The sequence below is a fragment of the Heteronotia binoei genome, chromosome 11 (genome assembly GCF_032191835.1).
Source record: "Heteronotia binoei isolate CCM8104 ecotype False Entrance Well chromosome 11, APGP_CSIRO_Hbin_v1, whole genome shotgun sequence".
NCBI lineage: Eukaryota > Metazoa > Chordata > Lepidosauria > Squamata > Gekkonidae > Heteronotia > Heteronotia binoei.
Genome location: NC_083233.1, coordinates 68,958,699 through 68,975,663, shown reverse-complemented (window position 1 = coordinate 68,975,663; position 16,965 = coordinate 68,958,699). Strand labels below are relative to the sequence as shown.

At 49.0% G+C, this 16,965-nt stretch overlaps 1 protein-coding gene across 2 annotated transcripts in view; it reads left to right on the top strand.

Moving 5' to 3' along the window:
• MMP17 (matrix metallopeptidase 17) overlaps positions 1 to 16,965 on the top strand; it is a 250,682-nt gene that overhangs the window by 151,331 nt on the left and 82,386 nt on the right. The window contains exon 1 of one of the 2 annotated variants that reach the window (XM_060249365.1): positions 5,016 to 5,047. The exons of the other annotated variant lie outside the window; for it this stretch is intronic. The gene's annotated coding sequence lies outside the window, so the exon portion shown is untranslated. Of the gene's footprint in view, positions 1 to 5,015; positions 5,048 to 16,965 lie in introns of those variants that run through there. 2 annotated transcript variants of the gene reach the window in all.

The following is a 16,965-nucleotide window of genomic DNA, read 5'->3' as shown; positions in this document are numbered from 1 at the left end:
ACATACGAGTGGTAGAAAAAACCCTAAGATGGGAGTCCCCGGCTTTGAACCGGTGGTCACCTTTGGAATTCTGACGCTTAGTGGTGGGTGCAACCACAAAATGGCTGCCAGAGGCAGCAGAACCAAAACAAAATGGCTGCCATGGGAGGTAGAGCCACATACGGAGATGCATAGGAAACCCGAGTACAGAAAACGGGTGTACTTTTTAAAAAATTCACTGGGAGTATAAAACCAACACCATGGGAGCAGTTGCCTCGGAAACAATGTAATTTTTATCTGCCCTTCCCATCTTTAATCCAGTGGCTAGTCAGAACCTCTGATAGGCAAGTGTGGCACCAGGACCCACCCATTTTCTTAAAGCACTTGGTGGGCACCAGGAAAGGGAACCCCTGCTGCCCTAATAAAACATCTCTCTTTTTTTGAAGTGTTCAAGGGTGTTGCTCAGAATTTGTTATTTATTTATTTAATTTGTGTTCCGCCTTTCTCTCCAGTGGGGACTCAGGGCGGCTTACATCATTTTTTGTTTCTCCATCTTATCCTCACAACAACCCTGTGAGGTAGGTTAGGCTGAGAGAATGTGACTGGCCCAAGGCCACCCAGTGAGCTTCCATGGCACGAGTGGGGATTTGAACCTGGGTCTCCCAGATTCTACTCCGACACGCTTAACCATTATACCACAGAAGAGCGAAGGCATGTCACTGAGTGGGCCCTGCTTTCTCTCATGAATGTATGAGCTCCGGCCGGTTCATGTGGTTCTCCCCTCCTCTGTTTTGTCTGTGACACCCCACCCCATGCGGTTGGTTTAGTGGAGAGAAAATGGCCATTTCCAGGTTCCTCCAGGGGGCTTCCCAGCAGAAGTGGATCTAACCCTGAGTTTCCCCATTTCTTCTAACACTCGAACATGTACCCAGGACAGGCTCTCAAAGCAATTCAGTAAGAAGAAGAAGAAGATATTGGATTTATATCCCACCCTACACTCCGAAGAGTCTCAGAGCGGCTCACAATCTCCTTTACCTTCCTCCCCCACAACAGACACCCTGTGAGGTAGATGAAGATATTGGATTCATATCCCGCCCTCCACTCCAAAGAGTCTTAGAGCGGCTCACAATTGCCTTTACCTTCCTCCCCCACAACAGACACCCTGTGAGGTGGGTGGGGCTGGAGAGGGCTCTCACAGCACCTGCCCTTTCAAGGACAACTCCTGCGAGAGCCATTGCTGACCCAAGGCCATTCCAGCAGCTGCAAGTGGAGGAGTGGGGAATCAAACCCGGTTCTCCCAGATAAGAGTCCGCACACTTAACCACTACACCAAACTGGCTCTTTTCAGTTCCTAGCTAGGCTGTGGGTTAGGGCTGCCAATCCCCAGGTGGGGGCAGGGGATCCCCCGGTTCGAAGGCCCTTCCACCATTTCAGGATCATCAGAAAGTGGGGGGTGGGGGAAGGAAATGCCGTCTGGGCACTCCCTATGGAGACCAATTCCCATATGATGTAATGGAAAATTGATCCATGAGTATTTGGGGCTCTAGGGGGGCTGTTTCTTTAGGTAGAGGCACCAAATTTTCAGCATAGCATCTGGTGACTCTCTTCAAAATACCTCCCAAGTTTCAAAATGATTGGACTCTGGGGTCCAGTTCTACGAGCCCCCAATGAAGGTGGCCCTATCCATTATTTCAAATGGAGGGAAGGCATTTGAAAGGTGTGCAGTCCCTAAGAACATAAGAACATAAGAGAAGCCATGTTGGATCAGGCCAACGGCCCATCAAGTCCAACCCTCTGTGTCACACAGTGGCAAAAAATGTTATATACACACATACACTGTGGCTAATAGCCACTGATGGACCTGTGCTCCATATTTTTATCTAAACCCCTCTTGAAGGTGGCTATACTTGTGGCCGCCACCACCTCCTGTGGCAGTGAATTCCACATGTTAATCACCCTTTGGGTGAAGAAGTACTTCCTTTTATCCGTTTTAACCTGTCTGCTCAGCAATTTCATCGAATGCCCACGAGTTCTTGTATTGTGAGAAAGGGAGAAAAGTACTTCTTTCTCTACTTTCTCCATCCCATGCATTATCTTGTAAACCTCTATCATGTCACCCCGCAGTCGACGTTTCTCCAAGCTAAAGAGTCCCAAGCGTTTCAACCTTTCTTCATAGGGAAAGTGCTCCAGCCCTTTAATCATTCTAGTTGCCCTTCTCTGCACCTTCTCTAATGCTATAATATCCTTTTTGAGGTGCGGCGACCAGAACTGCACACAGTACTGCACACAGTCCCTGTAAATGTGATGGCCAGAACTCCCTTTGGAGTTGTTATGCTGGTCACAACCTTCCTCCTGACCCCACCCCCAAATCTCCTGGCTCCACCCCCAAAGACCCCAGATATGTCTTGCATTGGACTTGGCAACCCCACTGTGGGTTCCCAAAGCGACAGCCAAAGCCGAAGGAAACAAAACTTTGCTTGAGTTCGTAAAACAAAGTGGCTTTAACTCTTGACTGCGTGTTGGGAGGAGCGATGCAGGGTCTGGTTTTTTACCTTCTGCTTTTGAAGCCGGAGCCGCAATCGAAAGCCATCCCTTTCAAACATCTTTTGTATCAGTCGCCAAATGCAGCGGGCAGCGAAGAAGCAAAACACATTAAATCAAGCCATTTAAAAATTATAGCTCTTGAGTCACCCGCTCCCACCTCCTGCGACGGCGTTAAGCCCAGGGCTATCAAAGTGCTTTATTAAACTGCATCCCAGTAGGAAATAATACTTTTTAAAAAAGACATCCTTTTTGAAGTGAAAAACTAAGCCCTGCTGGTAATGATCTGTGCAGGGGGTGGGGCGGAGTGGAGAGAATACTTGGGAACTTTCACCTTTCGATGAGCAGCGCCTGCCAAACGGTGAGGGGAAGGTTGGAATCGCAGTCCAGGATGCCTGCTTTAGTTAAATGAAAGCTGTTAAATAGATTTTGTAATAGAAAGAGTGATGCTCTGTGACCTTTGCAAGGAATGTGTCGGATGATCTTGCTGTCTGCGACTGTTTTCCCTTCTATTTAGCACCTCATATGCTTTAGCACCTTTGACAGTTTGTCCACTGTGTATCATTGAGCACTGAATCAGACCCTTAGTTCATCAAAGTCAGTATTGTCTGCTCAGACTGGCAGCGGCTTTCCAGTGTCTCAAGCTAAGGATTTTCATGCCTATTTGCCTGGACCCTTTTTAGTCGGAGATGCCAGGGATTGAACCTGGGACCTTCTGCTTACCAAGCAGATGCTGTTGGGAACATACGCACACTTCGCCGGAACACTGGTGTTGCATATGCCCCAGTGTCCTCCTGGGACGTTGGCACATCATGTGAAGTCAACTACTTTTCCAGTGTACGGCTAGGATCCAGCAATGTGCAAGCAGAAGCATAAAAAGACAACACAATTCTTTGCATAACACACAGTACTTTCCTTCCTATATATTGTGATGCCCAGAAATTGGTTACCCATCTTGTGCAAGAGGAAACGCAAGTAGGGATCCAATGCATTTGACTTAGTGCAGGTGGTATCATGGCCGTTCTTGTATGTGTATGTGTGTGCCAGTGTTCCCTCTAAGTTGCAGAGTCTTGTGAGCAAAAATTCTACTTTGTGAGCTACTGGCATTAAAGTTAAAGTCCTGACCCCACTGAAGGACCTCCTGATGGCACTTGGTTTCTTTAGCCACTGTGTGACGCAGAGTGTTAGACTGGATGGGCCATTGGCCTGATCCAACATGGCTTCTCTTATGTTCTTATGAGCTCCTGTATAAATTAGTGTGCTCTGGGGTCATCCTTCCTGAGCTAAGACAAAAATGTGAGCCGGAGGCTAAAAAACTGTGAGCTAGCTCACACTAACTCAGGAAATACTGGTGTGTGCATGCATGCAGACATGCATTTCCACTTGTGCGAGAGGTCTAGTGCAGTTTGGAAATTCTGCACTAGATCCAACCCTTGTGCTCTTTTTATGCTTGTGCAGTTGGCAACATTTGTCACTTGGTGGCATTCATCCTGTCAGCACATGCTCAGAGCTTACTCAGTTGAACTACGATTCCCAGGGGGCAATGCAAGCATGGGCAAAGGGTTTGCAATCACATTTAGAACAGTCAACGAAGCATACTGTGCTCTGAAGATCAGGCAGGCAAAAACGGACAGGACTAGCACACTAGAGGGACAGCTTGAAAAGATCTCCCTGCCACTAATCCAGCAAGATCGAGTCACCAAGGGAAGCCCCGCCTTCATGAGTTGAATAAGTGGCACCTGGGCACATGGGAAATGGTGGGGATGCGGTGTAAGAATCTATGCATGCAGACTGCTTAATGCAAGTCAGAAGAGCAGCTTTCAACCTCTGCAGACCTAGGGCCTGCTTATAACACCTGGCGGCAGCATGAGGCTCACTGAGTTGAAAGCATGTGAGAGGAACACTGGTCACATGGCAGGAAAGGGTGGAGCCCTGCCTGAGATGGCTTTATAAAGGAATTAGACAGTGGCTACTAGACAGGGCGACTAAAGGGATCTCCACATTCAAAGGCAGTAAACCGCTGAATAGCAGAGGAGTCAATATCAGGGGAAGGCCTCAGCCTCTATGCCCTGTTGTTGGACCGCCAGAGGAACTGGCAGGTTGCTGTGTGAGATGAGACGCTGGGCTAGATGGACCACTGGTCCAATCCGGCTAGGCTCTTCTTACGTTCTTACCAGTGCCAGGAGGCAACATCAGGTGAAGGTCTCAGTTTTTATGCCCTCCAGAGGAACTAAGCTTCCCATTCCCCAGGTCCCAGCGGGGGATCCCCCGTTTTGACAGGCTTCTCCCCAACCCCAGCCAGCTGGCCCCGGGGGAAGCCCTGCCCCCACAGTCATCCTGTAGTTTTAGAGCAACTGCAGGTTTAGAAACCTGCAAACAGTTTTTAAAATGTGTGCCTTTAAGGCTGAGCAGGAAGCAGGAAGGGCTTTGTGGGAAAGGATCAGTAACAGTTTCCTCAGAGAACGGCCCCTCCCTTTCTTTTGCTTTCATTTTCAGAGCAAATAAAGTTCTGCAGGAACAAGACCCAGTAAGCTTTTTGTGTGAGAGAGAGGGAGGGGGCAGGGGATTCCCTGGTTTGGAGGCCCTCCCTCCCTTTAGAAAGTGTGAGGGGGGAGGGAAATGTCTACTGGGCACTCTATTATTCCGTATGGAGAATGATTCCCATAGGGAATAATAGGGAATTGATCCGCGGGTATTGGGGGCTCTGGGGGGGGCTATTTTTTGAGGTAGAGGCACCACATTTTTAGTATAGCATCTAGTGCCTCTCCCCAAAATACCCCCCCAAGTTTCAAAACGATTGGACCAGGGGGTCCAATTCTATGAGCCCCAAACTATGGTGCCCCTGTCCTTCGTTATTTCCTATGGAAGAAAGGCATTTGAAAAGGTGTGCTGTCCCTTTAAATGTGATGGCCAGAACTCCCTTTGAGTTCAATTATGCTTGTCACACCCTTGTTCCTGACTCCACCCCCAAAGTCTCCTGGCTCCACCCCCAAAGTCCCCAGATATTTCTTGAATTGGACTTGGCGACCCTAAGAGGAACTGGTTGGCCACTGTGAGAGACAGGATACTGGACTAGATGGACCCCTGGTCTAATCCAGCAGGGCTCTTCTTGTGTTCCTTTCCTTTCCTTTCCTTTATTTGATTTATATCCCACCCTGCCTGCCGAAGCAGACTCACGGTGGCTCACAACATAAAATCACAACAATTAAAATTCCACAATTACAAAAATTTAAAATTCCATAATTAAAACAATCAAAAAACAGGCTGGTGGTAAAAAAAAAATCCTCTCCAGCACAGAGTGGCTTTCTCTGCTGGATCAGACCGGTGGTCCATCTAGTCCAGCATCCTGTCTCACACAGGGGCCATTCAGTACCTCTGGACAGCCAACAACAGGGCACAGAGACCTCGGCCTTCCCTTGATGTTGCGTGCTCGCATTAGCATTCAGAGGTTGACTGTCACTGAATATGGAGGGGTCTCCTCAGTCACCATGGCTATAATAGCCACTGATAGACTTGTCCTCTATGAATCTGTCTAATTCCCTTTAAAAACTTGTTTTATTCCTGTGACCGTCACAACATCCTTTGGCAGGCAGTTCCGCATTTTAATCACTCTGTATAAAGTAGTCTTTCCTTTTGTCCATCCTGAACCTGTTGCCCATCCGTTTCACTGGATGCTCTTGAGTTCTAGTATTTGGGGAGAGGGAGAAAAAGTTCTCCTTGTCCACTCTCTCCACTCCATGCGGAATGTTATAAACCTCTATTAGTCATCTCTTTTCTAAAGTGAAAAGTCACAGACTCTTCAGCCTTTCCCCAGAGGGAAGGTCTTCGTTGCCCTCTGTGTTTTTTCCAGCTCTGCAATCTCCTCTTTGAGATACGGTGACCAGAACTGTACACAGTATTCTGCACCATAGATCTGCCTCTCTCTAGGAGGAGCCTTTTTTTTTGACATTCAACAGAATTATTCTTTATTTCTCTGCGTCAAACAATGCCATTTGAAACTTATCAATGCAATGGTGAATCATAAACAGAATGGAGCACATGTTGACAGCTAAAATATTGCAATGTGCATTCATTATTATTTACAGGGCTTTTTGTGGGAAAAGCCCAGCAGGAACTCATTTGCATATTAGGCCACACCCCCTGACATCACCATTGTTTCACGCAGGGCTTTTGTGGGGGGGAAACCAGGAACTCATTTGCCTATTAGGCCACAGCCCCTGACACCAAGCCAGCCAGAACTGGGTTCCTGTGTGTTCCTGCTCAAAGAAAACCCTGGCTATTTACCATAATGCATTTTAAATGTGCATAACATTTGAAGTTATACATTTGCAAATGTAATCAATTATTTAATTAAAGGTTCTTTAACTAAGTAACAGTCTCAATAATAATCGAATGTTACATCTAGCCAAGCTTTGGATCTAGCCAAGCTTTGGCTGGGGTTGATGGGAGCTGTAGGCAAAAAACATCTGGAGAGCTACCGTTGGCCACCCCTGATATACACAGCACCAAGGAAAGGGAAGCTTCCAATCTCATCTCAGCCGGCTTCAGTGCTCAGCCGTGGCGGGAATTTTTTGCCCCAGCTGTGTTTATGGCAGACAGCAGCACAAAGGAGCACTCAAGACGTTTTTCTTTTTCTCTCTCCGTCTGAACATTTCTGCCACGGCAGCACTTCTGACTTTTCCCTCCCCCCCCCACCCCCAAAAAATGTTCCTTACCAAGCGTCAGAACAATGTTAGAATGTTTTGCGAACTTTTTAGCATTCAGCAAGAATGCTTGGAACATCTGACTTTTCTTTTTTTTAAAAAAAGATTTTTTGTTGTTGTCGTCGATGCTTTTGGGAGGAAGTTTTAGAACGGGAAGAAAAGCGTTGTGCATGTCAAGTATTGTGCCGGCTTGGCGAAATGAGACGCTATTGCAGCAGTGCGTGTTCTGAGCTCAAGGACTTTGGGATCTGTGTGGCTCTTGCAGCATCATGGATAGAGGACTAGGCATGGATTAGGAGGAAGTGGGTTCAGATGTCTGCTCAGCCCTGAAGCTCATGGCCCATATTGTTGCTTCTCAGCCTAACCAGCCTTGCAGGGCTGTTGTACGCATAAGAATATGTGCGCTGGGCGGCTTCATCCATTCATGCAACGTTCAAGACCTCTGATATAATGCATAAAGAGGGGGTGGAAAGTGCAATCCAGTTACAGTCAACTGATACCAACCTTGTAAGACAGTTTGCTGTAGTGGTTAAGTGTGGGGACTCTTATCTGGGAGAACCGGGTTTGTTTCCCCACTCCTCCACTTACAGCTGCCTTGGGTCAGCCATAGCTCTGGCGGAGCTTGAAAGGGCAGCTGCTGTGAGAGCCCTCTCCAGCCCCACCCACCTCACAGGGTGTCTGTTGTGGGGGGAGAAGATATAGAAGATTGTAAGCAGCTCTGAGTCTCTGATTCAGAAAGAAGGGCGGGGTATAAATCTGCAATTCTTCTTCTTGGCAAAAGACAAATGGAGGTGGTTTGCTATTGCCTGCCTTTGTTTTGCAACCCTGGACTTCCTCAGTGGTCTCCCATCCAAGTACTAACCAGGGCTGACCCTGCTTACTAGCTTCCGAGAAGTGATAGCATCCAGGTTAGGGCAATGACATAAAAGAGGTGGTTTGCTGTTGCCTGCCTTTGCATAGCAACCAGGGTTTTCCATGGTGGTCTCCCATCCAAGTACTAACCAGGGCTTTGACTCTGCTTAGCTTCTGAGGTCTGACTAGCATCCAGGTTAGGGCAATAAGAACATAAGAGAAGCCATGTTGGATCAGGCCAGTGGCCCATCTAGTCCAACACTCTGCGTCATACAGTGGCCAAAAAACCCAGATCTCTCAGTGGGGCCAGGACACTAGAAGCCCTCCCACTGTTGCCCCTCCCAAGAACCAAGAATACAGAGCATCACTTGCCCCAGACATAAGAACATAAGAGAAGCCATGTTGGATCAGGCCAGTGGCCCATCTAGTCCAACACTCTGCGTCATACAGTGGCCAAAAAACCCAGATCCCTCAGTGGGGCCAGGACACTAGAAGCCCTCCCACTGTTGCCCCTCCCAAGAACCAAGAATACAGAGCATCACTTGCCCCAGACATAAGAACATAAGAGAAGCCATGTTGGATCAGGCCAGTGGCCCATCTAGTCCAACACTCTGCGTCATACAGTGGCCAAAAAACCCAGATCCCTCAGTGGGGCCAGGACACTAGAAGCCCTCCCACTGTTGCCCCTCCCAAGAACCAAGAATACAGAGCATCACTTGCCCCAGACATAAGAACATAAGAGAAGCCATGTTGGATCAGGCCAGTGGCCCATCTAGTCCAACACTCTGCATTATACAGTGGCCAAAAAACCCAGATCCATCAGTGGGACCAGGACACTAGAAGCCCTCCCACTGTTGCCCCTCCCAAGAACCAAGAATACAGAGCATCACTTGCCCCAGACATAAGAACATAAGAGAAGCCATGTTGGATCAGGCCAGTGGCCCATCTAGTCCAACACTCTGCATCATACAGTGGCCAAAAAACCCAGATCCATCAGTGGGGCCAGGACACTAGAAGCCCTCCCACTGTTGTCCCTCCCAAGAACCAAGAATACAGAGCACCGCTGCCCCAGACAGAGAGTTCCAAATAACATACAAGAGGTTGCAACTGCCTGACACTGTGTAGCAACCAGGGTTTTCCTTGGTGGTCTCCTGTCCAGCTACTGTTTGTGGCTGACCCTACTTAGCTTCTGAGATGTGACACCCTCGACTAGCCGTAGGGCTATTGAAACGCTAAGTACTATTTCACCGTGAATTTCTTTTTCTCGGCTGGGAGCCGGTGTTTTATTCCCGCAATTGCTGCAGACATCGTCAGATTAGTAAATTCTGTAGTGTATCAAAGATTCCTTAACAATTAGTGGATAAATGACACCAGTGGAGGAAACCAAATTATGCTCCAAAAGGCTCTGGGCAATCAATGAGCCGGCATCGGGTTGCACGTCAGAGATGATTTCTCACGAAGCATCAGCCGCAAATTGTATATCTAATTTCTGTCACAAACACTTTTTTTTTCCTTGGCAAAAGGGGGCAAATAATTGGAGCGCGGAGAGAGGAGCCGATAAGCGTCGAGAGGCCACACGTGAAGATGGCGCCTCACTAGGTGGCTGATCATAGAATCGTTGAGTTGGAAGGGATCTGCGTGGTCATCTAGTCCAACCACCTGCACAATGCAGGAAATTCACAAATGACTCCCCTTAAATTCACAGGATCTTCATTTCTATCAGATGGCCACTTAGCCTCTGCTTAAAAATCTCCGAGGAAGGCGAGCCCACCACCTCCTGAGGAAGTCTGTTCCACTAAGGAACCGCTCTAACGGTCAGGAAGTTCTTCCTAATGTTTGCCACACCCCCAGCAGCCCTCATTAACCCTGGAGAAGCCTACGCCACCCTTTCTCCACTTCTTATATGATTTGGGGCAGTGGGTGGCTTGCTGGCCCTTTTGACTGGAGGCGGGCAGCCCAGAAGAGCCCCAGGTGAGTGAGGCCTGCTTGGGTTGGCTGGATCTCTAGCCAACCCAAGCAGGCCTCGCTCATCCGGGGCTCTCCTTTCTTGCATCAGGTTGCTTTTGGCTAGGGGAGGGGGGGACGCGGGCAAATACTAATGAGTTATGCTAATGAGCTCCGCCACCTGTTTTTCTACAAAATGACCCCTGCTGGACAGTGACATGAATGGAGGGTGCCCAGTTATAATGTAAACCGTAACGTCTCTTGCAAGAGGCGACATTGCAGAGTTGCAGCTATCAGTGAAGAGGAGGAGGAGGTTGGATTTATACCCCACCCTTCGCTCACAATCTCAGAGCAGCTTACAATCGCCTTCCCTTCCTCTCCCCACAGCAGACACCTTGTGAGGTAGGTGAGACTGAGGGAGCTCTGAGAGAACTGCTCTTGAGAGAACAGCTCTGCAAGAACTGTGATGGACCCAAGGTCAACCAGCAGCTGCATGTGGAGGAGCGGAGAATCAAACCTGGTTCTCCAGAGGAGAGTCCACCGCTCTTGTCTACTACACCAAACCGACTGCTCCCCAGCCAGACCAATTGAGGCCCCCACCAAAGCTGAGATGCCATTTGTAGCATCTCCTGCCAGCGGTGCATATTCTTCCATCCTTGGAAATAATCTCTCCCCGAAGAAGGCAGGCACTCACTTCTTCCGTTCTTAGACATAATAGCCAAACGGAGCCTCCATGTTCCAAGGCAGTAAATCCTAGTTACCAGTGGGCGGGGCTTTTTTTATAGCAGGATCTCCTTTGCATATTAGGCCACCACCTCCCTAATGTAGCCAATCCTCCTGGAGCTTACAGTAGGCCCTGTACGAAGAGCCCTGTAAGCTCCAAGAGGATTGGCTACATCAGGGGCGTGTGGCCTAATATGCAAAGGAGTTCCTGCTACAGAAAAAGCCCTGCCAGTGGGCAAACACTGGGGTAGAACTGTTGCCTTCATGCCCTGCTTGTAGCCTTCCCAACACTGTCCGGTTGCCTGCTGCAGGGAACAGGATGCTGGGCTAGGTGGACCTGGGCCCAATCCGTCAGGGCTGTTCTTGTGGTCTTAACCCTTCCTCCAATGCTCGGTTGCTTTAGAATGGCCATGGTGAGATTTAGAGTAGAGACCTGAATTCTAGAGCCAGTGTGGTGTAGCGGTTAAGTGCGCGGACTCTTATCTGGGAGAACCGGGCTGGATTCCCCACTCCTCCACTTGCACCTGCTGCATGGCCTTGGGTCAGCCATAGCTCTGGCAGGAGATGTCCTTGAAAGCTTCTGGGAGAGCTCTCTCAGCCCCACCTACCTCACAGGGTGTCTGTTGTGGGGGAGGAAGATAAAGGAGATTGTCAGGCGCTCTGAGATTCGGAGCGGAGGGCGGCATATAAATCCAATATCCTCTTCTTCTTCTAAGCCAAGCAAATGAATTGTTGGGGTGGGGTAGGAGTGCTGCAGTCAAAGCTCAGGAGTTCTCCACTGTCCCTTCCCCAGAGTTCTCCCCTCCTGCATTGCAGGGAGACAAAGCAAGTCAAATCTGTTTAAACCTGACATGGATGCTCGACATGAATCTTCCCAAGAAAGAAGTTAATGGGGTATCGACCAAGTTAAGAGCCCGGATCGATGGCAGCCCTTAGCAACTCAATAATTCGATATGCCTCGGATACCGATAAAGCAAATGGCCATTGTCAGGTGAAATCGCAAGCGAGCCACAGCCTCATCTTTAGCCGGAGGGAGAGATATGGGAGGAAGAATCAGAAGGAGAGAGGCGGTTTGGTTCCTTGGAACTATGCAGAGGAAGAACTGACTTTGTGAAACATAGGGCCCCTTGCATAGCAGCCGATGGGCCTTTTTCATAAGTGGCCCAAAGCTCAATCTCATGTCCACTCCAACCCCCAGATCTCTTTCCTTCTCGGCCACTATCAGTTCCGATCCCCCATCAGCATCAACTTAGAAGACTAAAGTTGTTCTGTTCCATTAGGCGTCGCCTTGCACATGCATACCCTTGAACTCCATTTGTTGCATTATTGCCCACTCTCTTAGCTGGGGAAGCTCCTCTAGGAGGGGAAATAATTCAGAGGAGAAGAAGAAGATGGTGATGGTGATGATGATGATGATACTGGATTTATATCTCGCTCCCCACTCTCAGAGTCTCCGAGCAGCTTACATTCTCCTTTATCTTCTTCCCCCACAACAGTCACCCTGTCAGGTAGGCAGGGCTGAGAGAGCTCTTAGAGTAGCTGTCCTTTCAAGGACAACTCTTGCAAGAGCTCTGGCTGACCCAAGACCATTCCAGCAGGTGCGAGTGGAGGAGTGGGGAATCAAACCCAGTTCTCCCAGATAAGAGAGCTATGGCTGACCCAAGGCCATTCCAGCAGCTGCAAGTGGAGGAGTGGGGAAATCAAATCCTGTTCTCCCAGATAAGAGAGCTATGGCTGACCCAAGGCCATTCCAGCAGGTGCAAGTGGAGGAGTGGGGAATTAAACCTAGTTCTCCCAGATAAGAGTACGCATGCTTAACAACTACACCAAACTGGCTCTCAAGCTGAGCTGAATAGAGGTGGGGATTAGGGTTTATAGAATCTTTCGGGCTCAAGTGCCGTGTTCTACTGGAGAAAGTTTTCCTTCCAGACGTTTCGTTCTCAGCTGCGGAGAACATCCACAGTGGCGTTGCAGCCAGAGCAGGCGCTCTGACCTTCTTGGCTGCTGTGCATTGAGTGAGGCCACGGCTGCTGGAGAGCTGCTATTTCTAGGCTGGAGGGGGTGTGGTGAAAGGGCAATTGGTTTGTGGATGTGCCCATTGTTTGGTGGGGCTTCCTGGAAGGGTAGTGATAAAGAAACTGGATGGGGATGTTTGACACTCACCAGCGGGCTCAAAGCTTTGCTAGAGCACCAAACCCACCAGGATAAAGGAGGGAAGAGGGTGGACAGCAGAGGGGGGGGGCTGGTTCCTTGTCCTCAGTCGGAGTCAAGGCCACTTTTCAGTTAGCCCAGGAGTCCCGAGCACAGTGCCCGTGAGCACCATGGGACCTGCTGACACTTTTCTTGCCGCCCACCAAGTGTTTTTAGAAAGTAGGCTGAGCCGGGTGGGGCTTTTTTTGCCCCGTGGGGCTTCTGATTCGGCCACTGGAAGTGCCATTGGTTGGGCAGATTTTTTAAAAAGCTGCTGCCATCACAGCACAGGGGTCTTCACTGCATGAGCGAAGATGTAGGCGAGACAGTGTTTTTTTAAACAATAATAGGTTCATTTTCAAAGCGTTAAACAGAGCTTGTGCTTGAAATATGGAAGAGTTAGTATTACAGGGATGCATGACCTCGTCCCTTAACCTTTTGTGGTTGGTGCTACTTAGCGTTATTTTTTTTTGTAGCAGGAATTCCTTTGCATATTAGGCCACGCCCCCCCTGATGTAGCCAATCCTCCAAGAGCTTACAGGGCTCTTCTTACAGGGCCTACTGTAAGCTCTAGGAGGACTGGCTACATCGGGATGTGTGGCCCAACATGCAAAGGAGTTCCTGCTACAAAAAAGAGCCCTGGTGCCGTCTCTTGTTGCAGCCATCCCACCACACTGTGTCAGAATTCCGCATGGACCGGTGGCCTCAAAAAGCCTGGGGGAGCCCTGCATTACCCTCTTTGGGTGATGTCAGACGGCCAGTTTGGGGCGGCTTGAAGCTGCTCCAAATAAAGCCGGCCGGAAATAGAGTGCCCTGGACCTTCCGGGTAGCGCTCGGGGATAGGGGCGGGTCGTGGGCACCTGGGGAGCATCAGGAAAGCTCGTGCATCCCGTCTGCAGCTCCCCGGGTGCTCTCCAGGTGCTTCCCGGTCTTCCAGATGGCCGGGAGGCGCCTCAGAGGTGCCCCAATGAGCCGGGTGGATCGGCCTAGAGGACGGGGTGAGTACAAGACAGGGGTGGGCGGCAGATGTTGCCATCTGGAGGGTTTTTTGGGGTCGATCTCAGAGGCAGGTGTCTTAAGTCGACCCAAAATGCAAGTCTGTTAGCAGCCTTTATTTCTCCGCATGTGCTGGATATCGGTGGCCAAGATCGTATTCCCTTACGCAGCATTCCAAGATAAAGGGGGACCCCAGTCCACAGGATCTGCAGATATGTGATCCTGGCATACCCTCCCAATAGCACTATGTCCACAGAATAAAGACCTACAGGTGGTCCCAGGAACTGAACATGAGTCAGCATGTTCACTGAACATGAGTCGGCAGTGTGACGCAGTAGCTAAAAAGGCAAATTCGATTTTGGACTGTATCAACGAAAGTATAGTGTCCAGATCATGCAAAGAGTACTCTGCTCTGGTTAGACCTCACCTGGAGTATTGTGCTCAGTTTGGGGCACCACGTTTTAAGAAGGATACAGACAAGCTGGAAGGAGTCCAGAGGAGGGTGACGAAGATGGTGAGGGGACTCTGGAGACCAAATCCTACAAAGAAAGGCTGAAGGAGCTGGGTATGTTTAGTCTGGAGAGGAGATGACTGGGAGGTTTTACGATCACCATCTTCAAGTACTTGAAGGGTTTTCTTTATAGAGGATGATGTGGAGTTGTTTTCTGTTGGCCTGGAAAGCCGGAGCAGAACCAACAGGCTGAAATTTTTAAAAAGTTTTCTGCTAAACGTCGGGAAGACATTCCTGACAGCACAGTTCCTCGTCGGAACAGGTTTCCTCGGGAAGTGGTGAGCTGTCCTTTTAAACAGAATCTGACAGCAATGCTGATTCTGTGGACTTAAGCAGATTGTGAGAAGGAAGGCAGGAAAGGCTGTATCAGTGCTTCGTTCTCGTGGCCCTTTCTTACACCCCCAGGGAAATGCTGTTCGCCACGTTGGAGTCAGGTAACAGTTTTTCTCCAGGGGTCCTGAAGGGTTTTTGTTTTGTTTTTTTCTTTTCTTTTTTTTTGCTGTCTTCTGAGCAGGGGTCACTGGGAATGTGGGGCCGAGGTATTTATGAATTTCCTGCATTGTGCAGGGGGTTGGGACTAGATGACCCTGGAGGTCCTTTCCAACTGTGGTTCTAAGAAACCTCCAATTAGCCCCAACCAGAACGAGAGCCTCCGCCACTCTGCCCCTGGCCTGGTGGAACGCTCTTCCCAGCTGAAAGGCAAGCCCTGCAGGACCTTTCACAGTTCTGCAGGGCCTGCAAAACAGAGGTCTTCCACCAGGTCCACGGCCGAGGCCCTTTTCAGAGAAGAATAAAGCCCCTCTCTGATGGCTCCCCGTTGTCTTCCTTTCGGGCCTCCCCCTCGTATCAGCGTGACTCAATTGTTCTTCTGATGAACTGAAATTGTATGTGTTATTGAAGCTGTACGCCATCTGTAGTTATGATTAGTAATCTAAAGCTGAGTGTTTTAAAATTGTTAAGGTTGTTTTAATTAATTTATGATTGCATCATAATATCCCTGAGTCCAGCACGAGCAGGGGAGGGTGAGTCAGAAATCGAACTAATAATAATAACCAGCTGTTGCTATGTTTTCACACACCCTGCTTAAAAGTTGCTCCTTATGGGCCAGGGGGTTTTTTTGAGCAGGAATGCAGTTCCAGCAGGCTTGGTGTCGTGGTGTGTGGCCTCATACACAAAGGAGTTCCTGCTGGATCTTTTCTACAAAAAAGCCCTGTGTGAAACAATGGTGGTGTCAGGGTGTGACCCAATATTCAAATGAGTTCCTGCTGGGTCTTTTCTGCAAAAGCCCATATGAGACAACGGTGGTGTCAGGGGGTGTGACCTAATATGCAAATGAGTTCCTGCTGGGTCTTTTCTGCAAAAGCCCATATGAGACAACGGTGGTGTCAGGGGGTGTGACCTAATATGCAAATGAGTTCCTGCTGGGTCTTTTCTGCAAAAGCCCATATGAGACAACGGTGGTGTCAGGGGGTGTGACCTAATATGCAAATGAGTTCCTGCTGGGTCTTTTCTGCAAAAGCCCATATGAGACAACCGTGGTGTCAGGGGGTGTGGCCTAATATGCAAATAAGTTTCTGCTGGGTCTTTTCTGCAAAAAGCCCGTGTGAGACAACAGTGGTGTCAGGGGGTGTGGCCTAATATGCAAATGAGTTCCTGCTGGGTCTTTTCTGCAAAAAAGCCCATATGAGACAACGGTGGTGTCAGGGGGTGTGACCTAATATGCAAATGAGTTCCTGCTGGGTCTTTTCTGCAAAAGCCCATATGAGACAACAGTGGTGTCTGGGGGTGTGGCCTAATATGCAAATGCGTTCCTGCTGGGTCTTTTCTGCAAAAAGCCCGTGTGAGACAATGGTGGTGTCAGGGGGTGTGGCCTAGTATGCAAATGAGTTCCTGCTGGGTCTTCTCTACGAAAAGCCCATGTGAGACAAGAGTGATGTCAGGTGGGTGTGGTCTAATATGCCAATGAGTTCCTGCTGGATCTTTTCTACAAAAAAGCCCATGTGAAACAGCAATGATGTCAGGGGGTGTGGCCTAATATGCAAATAAGTTCCTGCTGGGCTTTTTCTTTAGACTATGTTTTGCCCGGGTGCTTTTTTGCATTTGAGAAGACCTCTCCGCCCCTCTCTGAGACACTCTGCCCATAATCAGATGAAAAAGCTTGGAGGAATTCAAAGATAACATAGGAAAAGAATTCTCCCCCCTTTTTTCATAGCACTTTCTGGTTTCTTTAATCCATTATTCCTTTCCTGCTGCATTTCCCATTTTCTGAATAAGCCTGTTATTCGGGCAAGGGAACAGGCGAGATCTACATCTCTGTCTAAGCTCTACCAGCCTCCAGTCCCTGCAATGGAGTCCACTCTAGCGAGTGGCAGAAAATCAAAGATGGAGGGGATATCTTGGGTTTTATATAATGTCGATCACCATAATCAGAGGTGTTTTTCTAGCTGGTTGGGAAAATTAAACTTCAGCACCAGGGTGCATGAAGGTCACTGGATTCCATTACTTAAAGTAATGTACACAGATCCC